At 39.1% G+C, this 16,609-nt stretch overlaps 1 non-coding gene across 1 annotated transcript; it reads right to left on the reverse strand.

Moving 5' to 3' along the window:
- Positions 1-1,231: 1,231 nt before the first annotated feature.
- On the reverse strand, positions 1,232-1,352 carry Trnal-caa (transfer RNA leucine (anticodon CAA)). Its single transcript has 2 exons — positions 1,315-1,352; positions 1,232-1,277 (listed from the first exon to the last, which is right to left on the reverse strand). It is a non-coding gene; the product is annotated as a tRNA-Leu (tRNA).
- Between the last annotated feature and the right edge of the window lie 15,257 nt (positions 1,353-16,609).

Consider the following 16,609-nt stretch of genomic DNA (forward strand, 5'->3'; position numbering starts at 1 on the left):
CAGCCTTCTCATTTCCTTCTAATTCAATATGTGCTGGTATTCATTGAATAATAGTGGGTTTTTTTTTTTTTTTTGCTGTTGTAGTTGAGCTTTATAAGTGCTGTCCTAAGTCGTTTTATATAGGAGGAATCAGGGTTTTCCAAGCTTTGGATGGTTATTTTTGAATCGGTTAGAAAGACAATCTGACTGTGTGGGGAACTTGGATGATTTGCTAGCATGGTGGCAGCTAGTTCTGATGCTTCCCTTTCTGCTTTGTGGCTGTCAGAGAGCACTCCAGTTGCAATGGATTTTTTTCTAGTTTTCTCCATCGGGTCATTCGATGAGTATTCCAGCTTCTCCATTTGTGTCGGCTTTATGGGGTGAGCCCTCCGTGTAAACTCTGATCCACTGATTGCTAGGATAATGAGTTCACCATTTCCTTGATCTCTGTTGGAATGTAGTCAGATATTTTTTTTGGTTATATTTTCAATATGATCTCTTATAGTAGGAAGAGAGCTTTCGTCCCAGGGTGGAGATACATTACCTGTTAAGTAGGCAGATTGTTATTTGCCTAGTTAGTGAAAAGCATCGCTGATTGGTATTAATTCAACTTAATTAAGCCTGAAAAACTTCGCTCGCATATAGCCACACATACCGCAATGGTCAGAAATATGTAAAAATGTGATAATGCTACCTGAAGAGAATTTTGGACATGATTCTTTTACTCTCAAAACAGAATCTGGCATTCAATAGGCATCACGAATAATTAGCATACTTAGACAATATTTAGAACTGAATCATCTAGTGGATCATCTTATGGCATTCTAGCTGATATCTTTTCATTTATTTATTTATTTTTAAACTCAAGATTTTAAAAAGGTCCTTGTTTAAGATTAAGAGCAAAACCTTGTGAAAAAATTGCGCCAAATTGGTGAGGACTCTTTTGCTCCAAACGAAATTTGTTTTGCTAGGCAATTTTTGGAAAACAGATTTCGATAAAATTATTGATAGTTTTGAGACCAAGAAAGCTCGTAATCTTTATTTATAGTATATTTTAATCACGTTTAATAACGTATTTTCGCTGTTTTATATCCGAGTGAGGGGGGGGGGATCACGAGGAGATGCCGCACTAGGCATCAAATACCCTAGCTACGCCACTGTATATATATATATATATATATATTAACTTAGCTGTTCAAGTGTAAAAAAAAAAAAAAACTAGATCCTGGTGGAGGAATTAAACAAAAAATAATGTCAGAAGTGGGATTTGAACCCACGCCCACTTTCGTGGACCAGAACACTCTGACCCATGGATGCATGGTAAGGTTCTTAAACCTTGAGTCTGGCGCCTTAGACCACTCGGCCATCCTGACATAGCCCATAAGTTTTATTAAACCCTTAAATCTTGAATGGTTTACTAGTCCCTCTCTATTCTTAATTACTCTTCTTTTCAAATATCTAATTATTTACAGGATATTTTAAATTCCCGGTATGTAGTAGCTAAATGTGAAATTCCCTATTAATCGTGCTATTTTTAGTAACTTGCTCAAGTCTGGCGCAATACTCTGACACTCCAAGCGTCATACCACCAAAGTGTAGTCTACCCTTTTAGACGGCCTTGAAACAGTTTCTGAGGTATTAAACAGAGGAATTAACAGTGTTTCCCAAATTGTGTTCCAATAAAGCCCTGAATAGGTGTTTCACGAACTACTGGAACAATGAACTCAGAATGTGCCAAGTGTCCCGTTAAGGAAGAGGTTTGGGAAACACTGGATTCATAGAAATTAACACACACACAAAAAAGATGGGCACAAAATGCGCTGTTTCTTACTCACCATCGTTTCTGTTGTTTGTTTTTGTGTGTTTAACTACCCCGCGTGTGTATTGTCACTTCTAGGCCGCTTTCCTTCTATTCCATCTATTGTGAGCCTATATGTTGTTGGTGTTACATTAGAAACAAACAAATGTACCTCTCTTTCAGACTTAGAGGTAGATGATGTAATGATAAGATTTTAATGGCTGACAGTTAACGAGGGTGTCATGTGGACAGCACTACCGATAAACCGCCGTTATTTCCCTAACGTATTCTCAGGTTGGGGGCTTGCCCATGCAGTTTGTGGTTTGGGGTTCGAAACTTCATGAACACCGGGGTCAAGGTCGTCCTTAGGCAGGCGCGGTGGCTGAGTGGTAAAGCGTTTGGCTTCCGAAACGGGGAGCGGGGTTCGAATCCTGGTGAAGACTGGGATTTTTAATCTCTGAGTCCACCCAGCTCTAATGGGTACCTGACATTAGTTAGGGAAAAGTAAAGGCGGTTGGTCGTTGTACTGGCCACAGAAACAGATGACCTTAACATCATCTGCCCTATAGGCCACAAGGTCTGAAAGGGGAACATTGTTTTTACTTTTCTTTTGTGTGTGACGGTACGGAGTGAGGGACCTTTTTCAATGTGGGGAAAAAATATTGCTTTTATTGTATTTTAACGTTTATTATTAATTTTTTAGTAGTTGAAAGTTAGGTAATCTATCACCGAGTACCGTCACCTATTTTTTTTACAAAAAAAAAGCAATGTATATATATATATCTATACAGGGTTGGTGGGGCCTCACACCAGACTCTTGAGAAGAAACTTGTGCCTTGGAGTACACTAGGTTTTAATTAAAAGTTTATACTTTTATTTTTCTATTTTATTTGTGGCCACCAAATTCCCTTCTCATAGGGCCTCCAATTAGGTAAGGCCGGCCCAGTCGGGGTGTTATGTTTACCAGTCTTGTAATTTCTTTATTAGTGGAACCATAATTCCTAAGGAATTGTTTTGTTTTGTTTCTAGTCTGTAAAGCACTGGGTGCACCCACCACACGTTGTTTGAACGTTGTTTCATCGCCTAGTTGATTTTATGCCTAAACTGTTACAGCCCTGAGGCCTTATAACTTTACCACGCATTTATCACGTGCCGTATCAGCGCAAAAACGTCGTCAAGTCTACGGCTTCATTATGCGACGTAGGCAGAAGATTTGTGGGACCAGATCTGGCCCGCGGTCCTTGGTTTGGGCATCACTAAATGTGTTACATCCAGGAACCTTCATAGCCTTAACATGGGAATTAATTAGTAGCACACAGTGTGTCTCCTACCGAGACCGCATTACAAATAAGGAGATTCGAAACACGATCACAATGGCCCCACGATGTCCTGATGACCACTGTCTAGGAACGTAAACTGGGCATGGCCATATCACAGTAGTCCCCAGAGCTCGCAAAGACTTTCCTTTAGGAAACAGTACCAGGGAAAAGAAGAAGAGGCAGGCAGAAAAAGCGATGGGAAGAATGTCCCTGAAAGAGATTCTGTTTAAGGCAAAAGAGAGGAATAGAGAAAAACTGTCGACAGATCATGTGTGGTGCCCCAATGGTTTTAGGCCTACAGACTAAGGAATAGGTGAAGGTCCTTGAGATTACCCAATGAGGGCGACAATAGAATTGTGATCTACACAGACTATAGAAACATATTATCGAATATAGAAAGAAACTAAGCGAGCTAGGTGCACTACAAGGTCAACGTAAAATCACACATTTTATTGTGTAGATAACAACTAAGTACATGAGCAATTTTGTTAAAGAATGAATAATTTTGTTTTAAAAAATGCTAATTAGGCCTAGGTTTATAATAATAATAATAATAAAATGTTGCGAAATGATTTGACAGAAGATGTTTTAAAAAAAGAGAGAGATATGTATCAAACTGATAATAACGTCTGCCGAGCGACTAGCATGACTGGTACTTCGTAACACCGGTTTAGGCCAGTTTGAAGAGCATGACGTCATAAAACTAGCATTCCTATACATTCATAGCATTGCAATATTGACGCGGTTGTTTCCCCTTATGATTATAATTTATTTATATTTATAAGAAGAAGTAGATTTTTAAGGTAAACTATTGGTAAAGGAGGGGGGGCGTCACGCCTGACCAACCAGGCCAGTGGTTCCTTACGAGCACACAGGTTAAAAGAGAGAGAGATGTAAAGTTTCACTGGAAAACTGACTAATCAGATTGAACCACGTGTGACTAAATGATGCAGGCAGTGCCGGATTTAAGTATATGGAGCCGCCGGGGTCAGAAGTTAATAAGATTTAAAGAATTAATACAAATTCACTTATTAAATTTAAAAAAAAATACAAATACCTAAAAGCATGTCCTATTACAAAAGAAAGAGAGTACTTTTAAATTAAATTAATTTTCATTCGTTTAAAAACATCATTTAAAATGCATATTCTAGTAATTAAAAAAATAGTGTATGTGTGTGTGTGTGTTTAGCGATGTAGTAAATCCGAGACTAAGAGCACACTCTAAGAGGACACCTGTTAACCAGGACAGTGTTACCAATTCTAAGATGTAAAGTAGTGTCGGTAAAAATGCGAAAAAAAATATACGTAAAGCTGCTGACCCGCTGAAATATGCTTTTTTTTGTGTGGAGGCCCTTACTTGAAGAGAACATTAGGCTGTATCCCCTCCTGCCTTCCCTTAAATCCGGCCCTGATTGCAGGGTTAAGCCCTTTATTTAAATAGATCTCTTTAAATACTAGGGGGTGTTTCACTATGAAGAGAGAAATTATGTAGCTATTAACATGTCCGCAGTGATTCAAGTGTGTGCGCGCCAACGCATTCAATACATATTCTAACAATATGACTCTATTGGAAGATCACATATCTAGAATACTTGATGACCTAAATCTAATTGTATTTTTTTTTCTTTTGCAGCTGTAACAATTTCAAGCACCATAAAGACGGCTGTAAAATTATCAGCAGGGCTAATAGCTGTGACGCTATGCATAAAGCCTTGGTTCTTTTATTAGGTGGCTTTATAAGTATGGCGACGAAATTTTCTAAAAATAGTTTAATTCCGTGGGGGGGGGGGGGGATAAGAAGATTCGTTTATGAAGCTTTTTATTGGTGGATTAATTTAGCAACATTGCTTCGCTGATCCTTTTTTTTTCCCCCTGGATCAGATAATAATAGAAGTCCTACACTGATCTACTAAAAGTTGTACCACTTTACGACAGTGATTCATAAACTACTAACCGCGGACCATATCCAGCCCCAATACAATTCTGCCTTCGGATGCATAAGAACACGCAGAGACTAGGTGCATTTTTTTTTAAAGCGTGCTGACATTAAAATGCGTGTCGCAATTTTGCCTGAAAACGGTTGGGCACCGCTGTATGCAGAAAGCTTGGGCGTAGCTAGGGGCGGGTCGGGGATCACCCCATGGGCGTAGCCGGGGGGGGGGGTTCACCCCCCAAATGAAATCCCCCGCGCAGGGGGGGGGGTGGAATTTAGTGACTGATTTTTTGCTTTAATTTTGTTTATTTTAGGTGAGATTTTAATACTAAACCATCACTTGCCCCAGCACAGACAAGGGAGTTTTTAACTCGGGTTTTTAGTTTAAAACCCCTTACCAGGGGGTTTTGCAGTTAAATCCCCCTCTTCTATATAACAAAACAAAAAATGCAAACAAAAATACCCAAATTCCAAGAACACAGCTAAGGAAGATTTTGATTTTAAAACCCCCTCCAAAATTTACGATAAACCCCTCTTCAATATAAAAAAAAAAGCAAATTACAAACTCAAAATTCTATGAGCGTAGCGAAAGCGGTTTTGAGTTTAACCCCCCCATCCTTTCATCGTGGTTTGAAACTAAAAAATACCTCTTCAATATAAAAAAAAAACAAATTACAAACTAAAATTCTTTGAGCGTAGCCAAGCCAATTGGGGGGGGGGGGGGGGAGTTTAAACCCCATTCCTCCAGATGACTTTTTTTTTAAGTTTAAAACCCTTCCAGATGGATTTGAGTTTAAAATCTCCCTAAAGAGAGTTTTGAAGTTGAAAACCTCTCTCATCAATATTATTCTAAAGCAAACTACAGTCACCAAAGTCTATGACCGTAACTAAATGGGGTTTTGAATTAAACAAAAAAAAAACATCCCTCAACAGATGAATTTGACGATAAAACTTCCCTTTTCGATATAAAATCTAAAGCAAACTACACTCACCTAATTCCAAGAGCGTAGTCAAGAGAGGTTACACATTTCTACCAGTGGCTGGGCTCCTTTAATATAGTGCAGTAAATAGTCATCTGCCGAAATTGAAAAACACTAAATGTGGCTCAACAAAGATGGCTAAGACAGATTTTAGGAATCAGTTATAGAGATCGGGCCTAAATCAAGGAAATCCTAGTAAGGTTGTGAAAGAGCGTCGCATGAGGTTTGCGGGACATTTTCTCCAACAAAATGAATTACGCATAATAAGAGTTGCGATGACATCCTAGTAGGCCTACAACTTGGCGCCACTTTCATGGAGGTCCTCAGAGCAGGTGGGAAGAGGCTTCAGACATTGCCAGCGACAGATTTTTGTGGAAACAGCTTGCTGCCAAATCCACCGAACGGCCTGGGAGGAACTAAGTCAGTAAGAATAGCACATTGGGTTTTTGAATAGCAGAATAATGTACTGTAGATACCTCAGAGTATGCATTTTGTTGGCTTTCAATACCGAAAATAGTGCTTTGCGGCGGGGCTCCACCCCGCGCTTGGGGAGCGACCCCCTTGCTGGCCAGGGCGGGGAGTCTTCATTTTTTCCACTAACTCCAGGAAGAACCTATTATAGGGCACAATAAACGTCTTCCGAAAGAATGAAGGGTCAGAATGTAATAAAGATTAATTATGTACACACACACATACATACATATATATTTTTCGCGGGGGGGGGGGGGGGGGGGGGCTGGGGGAAGAAAAAATCCCCCCCCCCCAAACCCCGAACCACCGAAAAAAAATCCTTGCTACGCCCATGTTTCATCCCCCCCTCCTTTTCCAAAATGAAATCGGGAGGTGGGGATTTTGTGACTGTTTTTTTTTCTCTAATTTTGTTTATTGATTTTAATGATAAATCAACCAATAAGGGTTTTGAGGTTAACCCCCCCCCCCCCCCTTTTTTTCTATTTAAAAAAAAATGAGGCAAACGACAGTCACCAAATTCCATGTGAGTCGCCAAGGGGGGTTTGAGTTTCAATCCCCCCTTCCAGAATTTTTTGACGTTAAAATAAATATTAAAAAAAACAAGCCCAAACAACAGTTACCTGATTCTATGAGCGTAGTCAGAAGGGTTTTGAGTTTAAAACCCCATGTCAGAGGACTTAAAGTTAAAAACCCTTGCAGCAGATTTTGAGGTTAAAAAACCCGTCTTCAATAAAACTAAAGCAAAGTACTGTCACCAAGTTCTATGAGCGCAGCCCAACGGGGGAGGAAACGCTTAACTCCCCCCCCCCCCCCGGGCCAAAACCCTACCCGAAAATAAATCCTGGCTACGCCCAGGACAGAAAGCAAGCAGATCTATTCTTGACAGCTTAGTAAGTTTAGAGGGGGGGGGTTGAAGTGAAAGACTGAAACCTTTAGGTATGATGTTAAGTCATTATGGTTTATTAGTCATCGTTGAGAAATCCATTGTATTATTTCATACACATGATTGGAGTATCCTGCCACTCCCCTTCTTCCATCGTTTTTCCCAGAGTACAGTTCAAGGCCAAATCTGTTCGAAAAAAAAAACGCAACAGATGACATCTTAGGTTTGTGGAGAGTTGGAAGACATGATATATTATGTGCTTGTTGAAGGCTAGGATAACTAAGAGGTTATAGGCTATGCACATTGTAAGTTTTCATACTAAAGGATATGTCTGGACACAAAAGAAATAGAAGTTCTATGTATAGGTTGTGCTTAAAGAAAAATATTTCAAAATATAGCCAATAAGCTTATAAGTAATATTAAGATTCATCTTAGTCCAACGTTGAGGGTTTGGTCCGAGAAGGGGGGGGGGGGTATGACAGAGCCCCATCTCGCTCCTCAACTGACTTTACATTTGTTAATATAAGCTTTGTATGTTGGGCTCCGCTTGAGGCCCTCATGGGACACAAACTTCAGTGCTGGCTATGTAATGTCCACCATCGCAGAATATTTATCAAAAGACATTCAAATGCAAGAAGTTTTAATTCGGTTCATGTGGGTCCCAATCGGTCAAGAGCCATTGCCCCAAACGCAATAAAACCCAAACTTTCCTTGGTTGGTAAATCGCTGACTTTGGGCCCCTAATGATCGTGGGCCCGGGTTCAGTGAGCCCCTTCGCGCCATGGATGCTGCGCCGCTGCCAGGCAGCAAATAACATAACACTATCTTAGTGTCATGCAAAAAAAAAACAAAAAAAACACAAAAAAACAATAAAACTCTTTGTCATTTAAAAGATTTGAATAGTGTCTTGAATGACTCACGTCATCAATCTAGTCATAGGCCTGTGCTGTGGCGCGTGGCAACTTGGAGAGGGAGAAATAGCAGCATGACGCATCTGATTTCACCTCTCCTAGCCAATCAAATTATTTTTATTATTAGTTATTTATTTATTCATTTATTTAAATAGATAATTGTAGATTTTTCAAAACTATTATATTGTTTTTTTTTAATCGACCTTTTAGTGGGCGTGTGGCATGTTGTATTTACCTAAAAGCATCAGTTAGAGTAGCCTCTTTCAGTTTGTATTGGACCATGCGCCTTATGCAGTAGGCATAAGAGGTGGTCCTAATGGCATTGCAAAATTCCTAGTACTGCCTGGCCTCAGAGGAGCGGGGAATGCCAGCTTCTGTACACTCAGACTACTCCTTGGAAACTTCCGAGCGGAGAATGGGAAAGGCCAATAAGGACAGCGAACATGACCTTCCATCGTATGGTCTAGCGAATCTATTTGGTAAGAATGAAAGAGAGGCTCACTACGAACGTCCCATAAACCCATCCGTTTCCCCCTAACCCCCATTCCATTCTCCGGTGATGGCACTCCCACGGTATACTAGATATATGGAGCCGGGGCCGGTTCTAGGTCACTGCAACCTATGCGGCAGCAGTGAGCCCCGAGCGAATTCTAGGTGTAAATTATTAAATTAAACCATTTTAATTTATTGTTAAAGGGTTCCTGGAATTCTTATGAAGTTGCAAAATATACGAAAAAGTCATGAAAATCTCTTATAATTAGTAAAATCTTCTGAAAACTCATGCAAAATGCAAATCTCCTTAAAAAACAGACAAAATTGTCATTTCGGGGTGTCATTCAATATGGAAAACGCCAGTCCTACTCGCGATTAAAAAAAACCTGAATTGTCATCTTTCATTTAATAAAAATGTAATAATAAGGCGAATTATAAATGAAAGAAGAAGTTTGATACTTAATATACTTCAATAGTCACTGGCATACAAATATAGATCTAAATTTATCTCGAAATCTTAAAAAAAGAAAAGCGATATTTTGCTTATCGATAGTAAATCTAAAAGGCAGATCTGAATGTTTATCGGCTTTTTGTTGGAAAACTACTAGCTACTGTAGATGGCTCGTAAAGTTGAATTGACAGTGATTTTGTACGTAGTAAAGAATTAATTAAATGCAAAGACGAATTTTATTTTCTAATACAAAATCTTAATTTTCACTTATTATCCTTATCCCTACCCAGACTGGGCCCCGCGAAATCGTTTCGCAAAGGGCCCGGCAATTTGTAGGACCGGCCCTGTATGGAGCGTCTCTTCGCATAAGAGAAGGAGCTTATGACAATGTCTCAAGGAATCGTGTCTCATGAAAATGGATATTGACTTGAAGCACCCGTCTGAATGGTCGGTTTAGTGCCAATCCTTCATCCAGACCATCGGGATAAAATCCTTCTCCAGGTCAAAGTAAAAAGTTCCTTGCAATTAGGGCCGGTCCTACACAAATCTGCTGATGTCTCTGGGTAGTGAATATAGTTACAAACCTGTCAATTCATAGCATGGACGGAGCCAGGATTTTTTTTTTCGGGTTGGGGTTGAGGAGGGATATATATATATATATGTGTGTGTGTGTGTGATCGTGTGTGTGCATAATTAATCATTGTTACATTCTGATAATTCATTCTTTCGGAAAACGTCCTCTTTACCCTAGAATAGAGGTTCGGGTAGAGCCCCCACCGCCAAACACTATTTCCGGTATTTAAAACCAAAAAAAAAAAATGCATATTCTTAGGTACTACAGTGCATTACCCTGCTATTAAAAAATTTTAGTACAAAAACTTAATCTGCTATTCTTACTTACTTAGGACTTAGATCTTGCCGCGCCGTTCGGCGCATTGGGCAGCAAGCTGTCTCCACAAAATCTATCACTGGCAATGTCTAAAGCCTCTTACCACCTGGTGTCCACTGCTCTGATGTCCTCCTTTAAATTGTGGCTCCATGTTATACTAAGATTTCCCTGTTTCCTCTTTTCTCGTAATGGCCTCCATGTCATCGCAACTCTTGGTATGCGTAATTCATTTTGTCAGAGAATATGTCCCGCAAACCTCATGCGACGCTCTATCAGAACCTCACTAAATGGTCGACTCCCAGTGCGGCATAGGATTTCCTTGATTGAGACCCAATCTCTATAACTGACTCCCATCTTTGTTGAGTCACATTTAGTCATTTTGGCAGATGACTCCCATGCTATTCACTGCACTTAATTAATGGAGCACAGCGATTGGTAGAAATGTGTGACCTCTCTTGGCTACGCTCTTGGAATCTGGTGACTGTAGTTGCTTAAGATTTTACATCGAATTATTATCGTCAAAATCATCTTTTGGTGGGTTTTAAACTAAAAAATATCTGTACAACCATCTGGAGGGGTTTTAAACTTAAGCCCCTCCGGAGCAGGGGGTTTAAACAAAACCCCCTTGGCTACGCTCATAGAGATTGAAGTGAGTAATTTGCCTTTTATCTTCAAACCCCGCTGGAGGAGGGGGGGGGGTTAAACTCAAAACCCTCTGGATTGGGGATTTAACTTAAAGCCCTCTGGATGAAGGGTTTTAAACACAAAACCCCTCTTGGCTACGCACATAGAATCTGGTGACTGATGTATGCTTTAGTCTTATATCTGAAGAGGGGGTTATATCGTTAACAAAAATTTCGGAGGGGGGTTTAAAATCAAAATCCCCCTTGGCTATGCTCTTGGAATTTAGGGATTTTCGTTTGCATTATTTTTTTTTTTGTTTTATCTAAGGAGGGGGGGGGTTAATCGACAAAATCCCTGGAAAGTGATTTAAACTCACCCCCCCCCCCTTTGGCTGTGTTGGGCAAGTTATGGTTTAATATTAAAATCTCACCCATAATAAACAAAATCAAAGAAAAATAAACAGTCACAAAATCCCCCCCTTGGGGGTGTTTCATTTCGGGGAGGGGGTTCAACGCCAAGAACCCTTCCCGGCTACGCCCATGATTCATAGTATATCAATGAAATATTAAATGGCTGCCCCAGCAACACCTAATTGATCAATAGAATACCAAGAGGATTAGGTAACATGAACACAATTCTGACATATGGATAAAAACAATTCATAAAGGATTTCTTTTATAAGCTATAAAAAAAAGTAATTAACTAAGAACAAAGGATATAATTAACATATTACAAAGACAGTTTGTGTGGAAATACAAACTCAAAATCTGCTCAGGCAGGACTCAAAAGGTTTCCGGTATTTTCAGAGTTTTCAGTATGGAGGACGATCGAATGCCAAAATCAGTTTTTTTTTTTTTTTTGTGAACTAAAAGGTGGTCGACGTAACAGATGTGCCCCAAGGAAACTCTTTAAAGATCGGTTTAGGCACCAACTTGCCTTAGCAAACATAAAAGAGAGCAACTGGTTGCAAGCGGCTTCAGAACGAGACAGCTGGTGGTCACTAACAAAGGCCGCGGGATACACATTTGAGACCAAAAGTAAATCCGCTGCCGAGGACAGACATAGACGGCGAAGAGAAAATCTTAATCGACCACCGGCGGACAATGGTTATTTGCTCTGGATATAGCAATATATGTAGGTCACAGGTGGTGCTGCGTAGCCACAGGAAATAGGCTACTGCATTCCTCATTAATATTCGGACTCATCATTCTCAGATTAAAGCCCCATCTAACAGCTACTTTACAGTAAATGATCGTACAGTCAGCGCTTGACTTTATGTGTCAGTAGATCGTACTTAGCCCTACATTCAAAAAACGGAGTGGCATGGTGTGTGTGAGCGTCATCGTGTATGTGTGTTTGCGTCCTGCTTGAAATGGATTTAATGATAACATGCTGTTAGGAAAAATAAAGAGAGAGAGCGTTGAGGGGTCCCGTGAGTTATGAATTGCATTGCGCCATACATTTTACAATTTACACTGATTGCGTGGTGGTCAAATCTCATCATTGTGTTTCTTTTCAACCTACAAGTAACTGGTTTAGTCTGGCGGTTGTTCTGAGCGCATTAGTTTCGCATTTTACTTTGTAATTTTTTTTTTCTTTTCTTTTTTTTTTTTTTTTTTGTCAACGTAGTTGAGAGGCAGGTCCGTACTTAGGCTGGCGTTCATATGAATGCAAACGGTAGATTCTAATTAAGAATTAGCAGTTAGAGTGAATGTAAGATATATAAGTATCAGGGGGGGGGAGGGGCAATCATTGGAAATGGAGCGTTGAGGCTGGAAATCAATGCGCGTGGCCCGACCGACTTCTCTCTATTGCTAAATGAGTAATGATAACGTGTCCTGCAGTGTTGTCACTCTTGGCATTTCCAAGGTCAGCGACCTTGTTGACCTTATGGGGAGTCCTTTTGAAAATGTAATGGGACCAAAAGACGTAGTAAAAAGAAAAAGGGACTTAACGCTTTGATTGGTGGAATACAGGTGGGGGAGTCGGGGTGGGGCGGGTGTTGGGGGTACTACTACAGATCTATTAGATCTATAGAGATAAGTGGCTCGACATGTGTGTATATGCCTTGATAAGCGCAAGAGAGAGGCGGCTGTCATCGGTGCACGCAGTGTGCCACAGTTCAGCGTCACATGACCTACTTTATTACTTTTTTTGGGCAGTGTTTCCGGGAAACTATTTGAGTCACCTTCCACGTTAGCAGTTCCAGGGTGTTCTACTGAGAGAATGGCCTTCACTTCTTAAATGACGTGGACACTGTCCGTCTGAGTCATGGGAGAGAACTCTCTTTTTGTCTGCCCATGACTCGTGCCATGGAAAAAAACAAAAACAATTTTATTTTGTCTGTCATGTTGTTTTTTGTTGTTGTTTTTGTTTTTAATTAGTCTGTGTTCATTATTAGTGATTCTGAAAATGATTCTAGTACATTTAATGTGTTCCTAAATGTACTTTAGGTACTCTTTTCAAAGGGTTTGATACTACATGGAAAGAAAGAAGGCCACGGCCAAATATATAATTTTAAGAATATCTGTTATCAATTAAAAAAAAAAATTTTCAGTAGTTATAATGTATCTTATTATGTACCACTGCATTGTAATTAAAATAAAGATTTGTTCTATACTATACAGGCCTACGTTTATATCTTAAAGGTTTTTTTTATTGATTAAAACGTCAATTTATTTTGAAGCCCCCCCCCCTCCCCAATCTTGCGTCTTCCCATTCGAACTCTCCCTCTCTCTTGCTCTCACTCCCTCACTCTTTCTTTCTCTCTCTCTCTCTCTCTCTCTCTCTCTGTGGTTGGCAGCTGTCCAGTCTATCGACACAGAGATGACAACAGACAGATGTTTCCAATGTGTCGCCTATCCACATGTTATTAGGTAACAAGAACAGAAAAAAGTCAACACTCAATTATGACAGACCGTCAGAAGTTTAAAATACATCTACACATTTGCATTCACACGCACATAGACACATACACGCACACATATACACACACATATACGTAGTGAATACACGGGCACGGATAGAGAAAAATTCAACCATAAGATGGATTTGAATTCACATTATTATTAGAGTTGTTTCTTTATTTGGTCAGAGTAGCTTTCTCTTTTTTTTCCAGACATCGTAACGTCGATAATAGAAGTTTGTTTGACCTTACATGGTTAGGTGTGCACTGATCTGCCTCTCCGTCTGCGGCTCTCTCTCTCTCTCTCTTACGGTCTATTGATTTCTTTTTCCAACTTTGTCTCTCTCTCTCTCTCTCTATCTCTCTCTCTCTCTCTCTCTTTTATTAAATCGCTCTAATTTTTCTTTTTATTGATGTCTTTCTCTCTGTTTTCTTTTCCCTTCTTTTAGTTTTCATTTCAATTTTTCTTTCTTTTTTTTTCTTTATTTTTTTACTTTTTCATTTTCCAAATATTTTACCGTCATTTTATTTTTAATCGCCATATTTAGACATGAACTGACAAGGTGGTACAACGCCAAATATGGTCATCTTACAAAGGGGTTCAAGATCAATGCTACATACAAATGTACTACATAGATATCTCTGTACAATATCAAAGGACATGTTCTTTTTGTCATTGTTTTTATTTTCATGAAATAAAACAGGTAAGACTCTAGTACTAGTCAAATTTGAGACGCACACTTTAACTAAATATTAACTTTGATAAATAAGCTTTAGATTATTAATTGTACTAAAATGAAATCAATTACAATGCATGCCTCTGGAGAAAGGATTTAAATAAATTGTCCATAGACCGATTCTTTACAGATGTAAGTAAAATGTCCGTTGGTTAATTCTTTTCCGATTTAAGTAAAATGTCCGTTGGCCAATTCTTTGCAGATTTAAGTAAAATGTCATTTGGCTAATTCTTTGCCGATTTAAGTAAAATGTCCGTTGGCTAATTCTTTGCCGATTTAAGTAAAATGTCCGTTGGCTAATTCTTTGCCGATTTAAGTAAAATGTCCGTTGGCTAATTCTTTGCCGATTTAAGTAAAATGTCCGTTGGCTAATTCTTTGCAGATTTAAATAAAATGTCCGTTGGCCAATTCTTTGCAGATTTAAATAAAATGTCCGTTGGCTAATTCTTTGCAGATTTAAATAAAATGTCCGTTCGCTAATTCTTTGCAGATTTAAATAAAATGTCCGCAGGCCAATTCTTTGCAGATTTAAATAAAATGTCCGCAGGCCAATTCTTTGCAGATTTAAATAAAATGTCCGTTGGCTAATTCTTTGCAGATTTAAATAAAATGTCCGTTGGCCTATTCTTTGCAGATTTAAATAAAATGTCCGTTGGCTAATTCTTTGCAGATTTAAATAAAATGTCCGTTCGCTAATTCTTTGCAGATTTAAGTAAAATGTCCGTTGGCTAATTCTTTGCAGATTTAAATAAAATGTCCGTTCGCTAATTCTTTGCAGATTTAAATAAAATGTCCGTTTGCTAATTCTTTGCAGATTTAAATAAAATGTCCGTTCGCTAATTCTTTGCAGATTTAAGTAAAATGTCCGTTGGCTAATTCTTTGCAGATTTAAATAAAATGTCCGTTCGCTAATTCTTTGCAGATTTAAATAAAATGTCCGTTGGCTAATTCTTTGCAGATTTAAGTAAAATGTCCGTTGGCTAATTCTTTGCAGATTTAAATAAAATGTCCGTTGGCTAATTCTTTGCAGATTTAAGTAAAATGTCCGTTGGCTAATTCTTTGCAGATTTAAATAAAATGTCCGTTGGCTAATTCTTTGCAGATTTAAATAAAATGTCCGTTGGCCTATTCTTTGCAGATTTAAATAAAATGTCCGTCGGCCAATCAATTCTTTACAGTTTGTCCAGTTCACTTATTTTCTTGAACTCACACAATTGAAAGTGCAACGCAGGAGATCCTTGAAGCACGTGCTTTGACTGCTACCTAGACCAATAGCTCGTTGTCACTTTGTACAGACCTAAACTGCCCACAGGTTGTGACGTTGCAGGTCAGTGTTGAGGCCTTCTATAACGATTGGTCGCGCTACCACCCCGTCCCTGACGGTTGACCCTAAGACGTTTTCATTATCGTGATATGTATATACACTTATAGACATCTTGGTCTACATACTGTTATAACTCTGCCATGCGCACCGCCATCCAGGCTAGTGCTAGATGGTGCGCACTGTGATAGACTAGACCTAAAAGGATGTCAACATTGGAGAGGAGAAAGATTTCCGCCCAAGTAGAGAGCCAATAAGTTATTAGGGTGTAATATTGTAATAACATAAGTGAGGCAACTCAACGAGACATAGACGTTTATTTACACGACATCACAGGTACACAAAACAACATCTATCTTAGGCACAATCTCTCCATATTGGCTCTCTACTTGGGCGGAAATCGTTCTCCTCTCCAATGTTGACATCCTTTTAGGTCTAGTCTATCACAGTGCGCACCATCTAGCACTAGCCTGGGTGGCGGTGCGCATGGCAGAGTTATAACAATACTATAGAACAGAAGGGAAATGACTTTAAAACTATGTTGTTTTTTTCTTCTTCGTGTCAAATATCGATGTAGTGTTTTTAAGCACTTGAAGTTAACGTTAAAACTACTTTAAAAAAACAAACAAACAATAATAGTACCCAAATAGATCTTTGATTTTTTCCTCCTTTACAGCATTGACCTATTTAGTTATTGATTGGTACCGACCTGATCTTGAAATGTTTGTTGACAGGGGAAACATGGCAACTGTTAGTAGGTCACTGATGGAGATGCTGATATGGCATAAAAGATTTTTGAAATGTCATGGCAGAAACTATTGAGGATGGAATAGTCTTAATTGATGCTAGCAGCTACTAGCTGCTACTATTTTAAAGTTTTACAAATTTGTACAACTGTCAAACCTTGGTATATTTT

Source organism: Biomphalaria glabrata, chromosome 3 (assembly GCF_947242115.1).
Source record: "Biomphalaria glabrata chromosome 3, xgBioGlab47.1, whole genome shotgun sequence".
NCBI lineage: Eukaryota > Metazoa > Mollusca > Gastropoda > Planorbidae > Biomphalaria > Biomphalaria glabrata.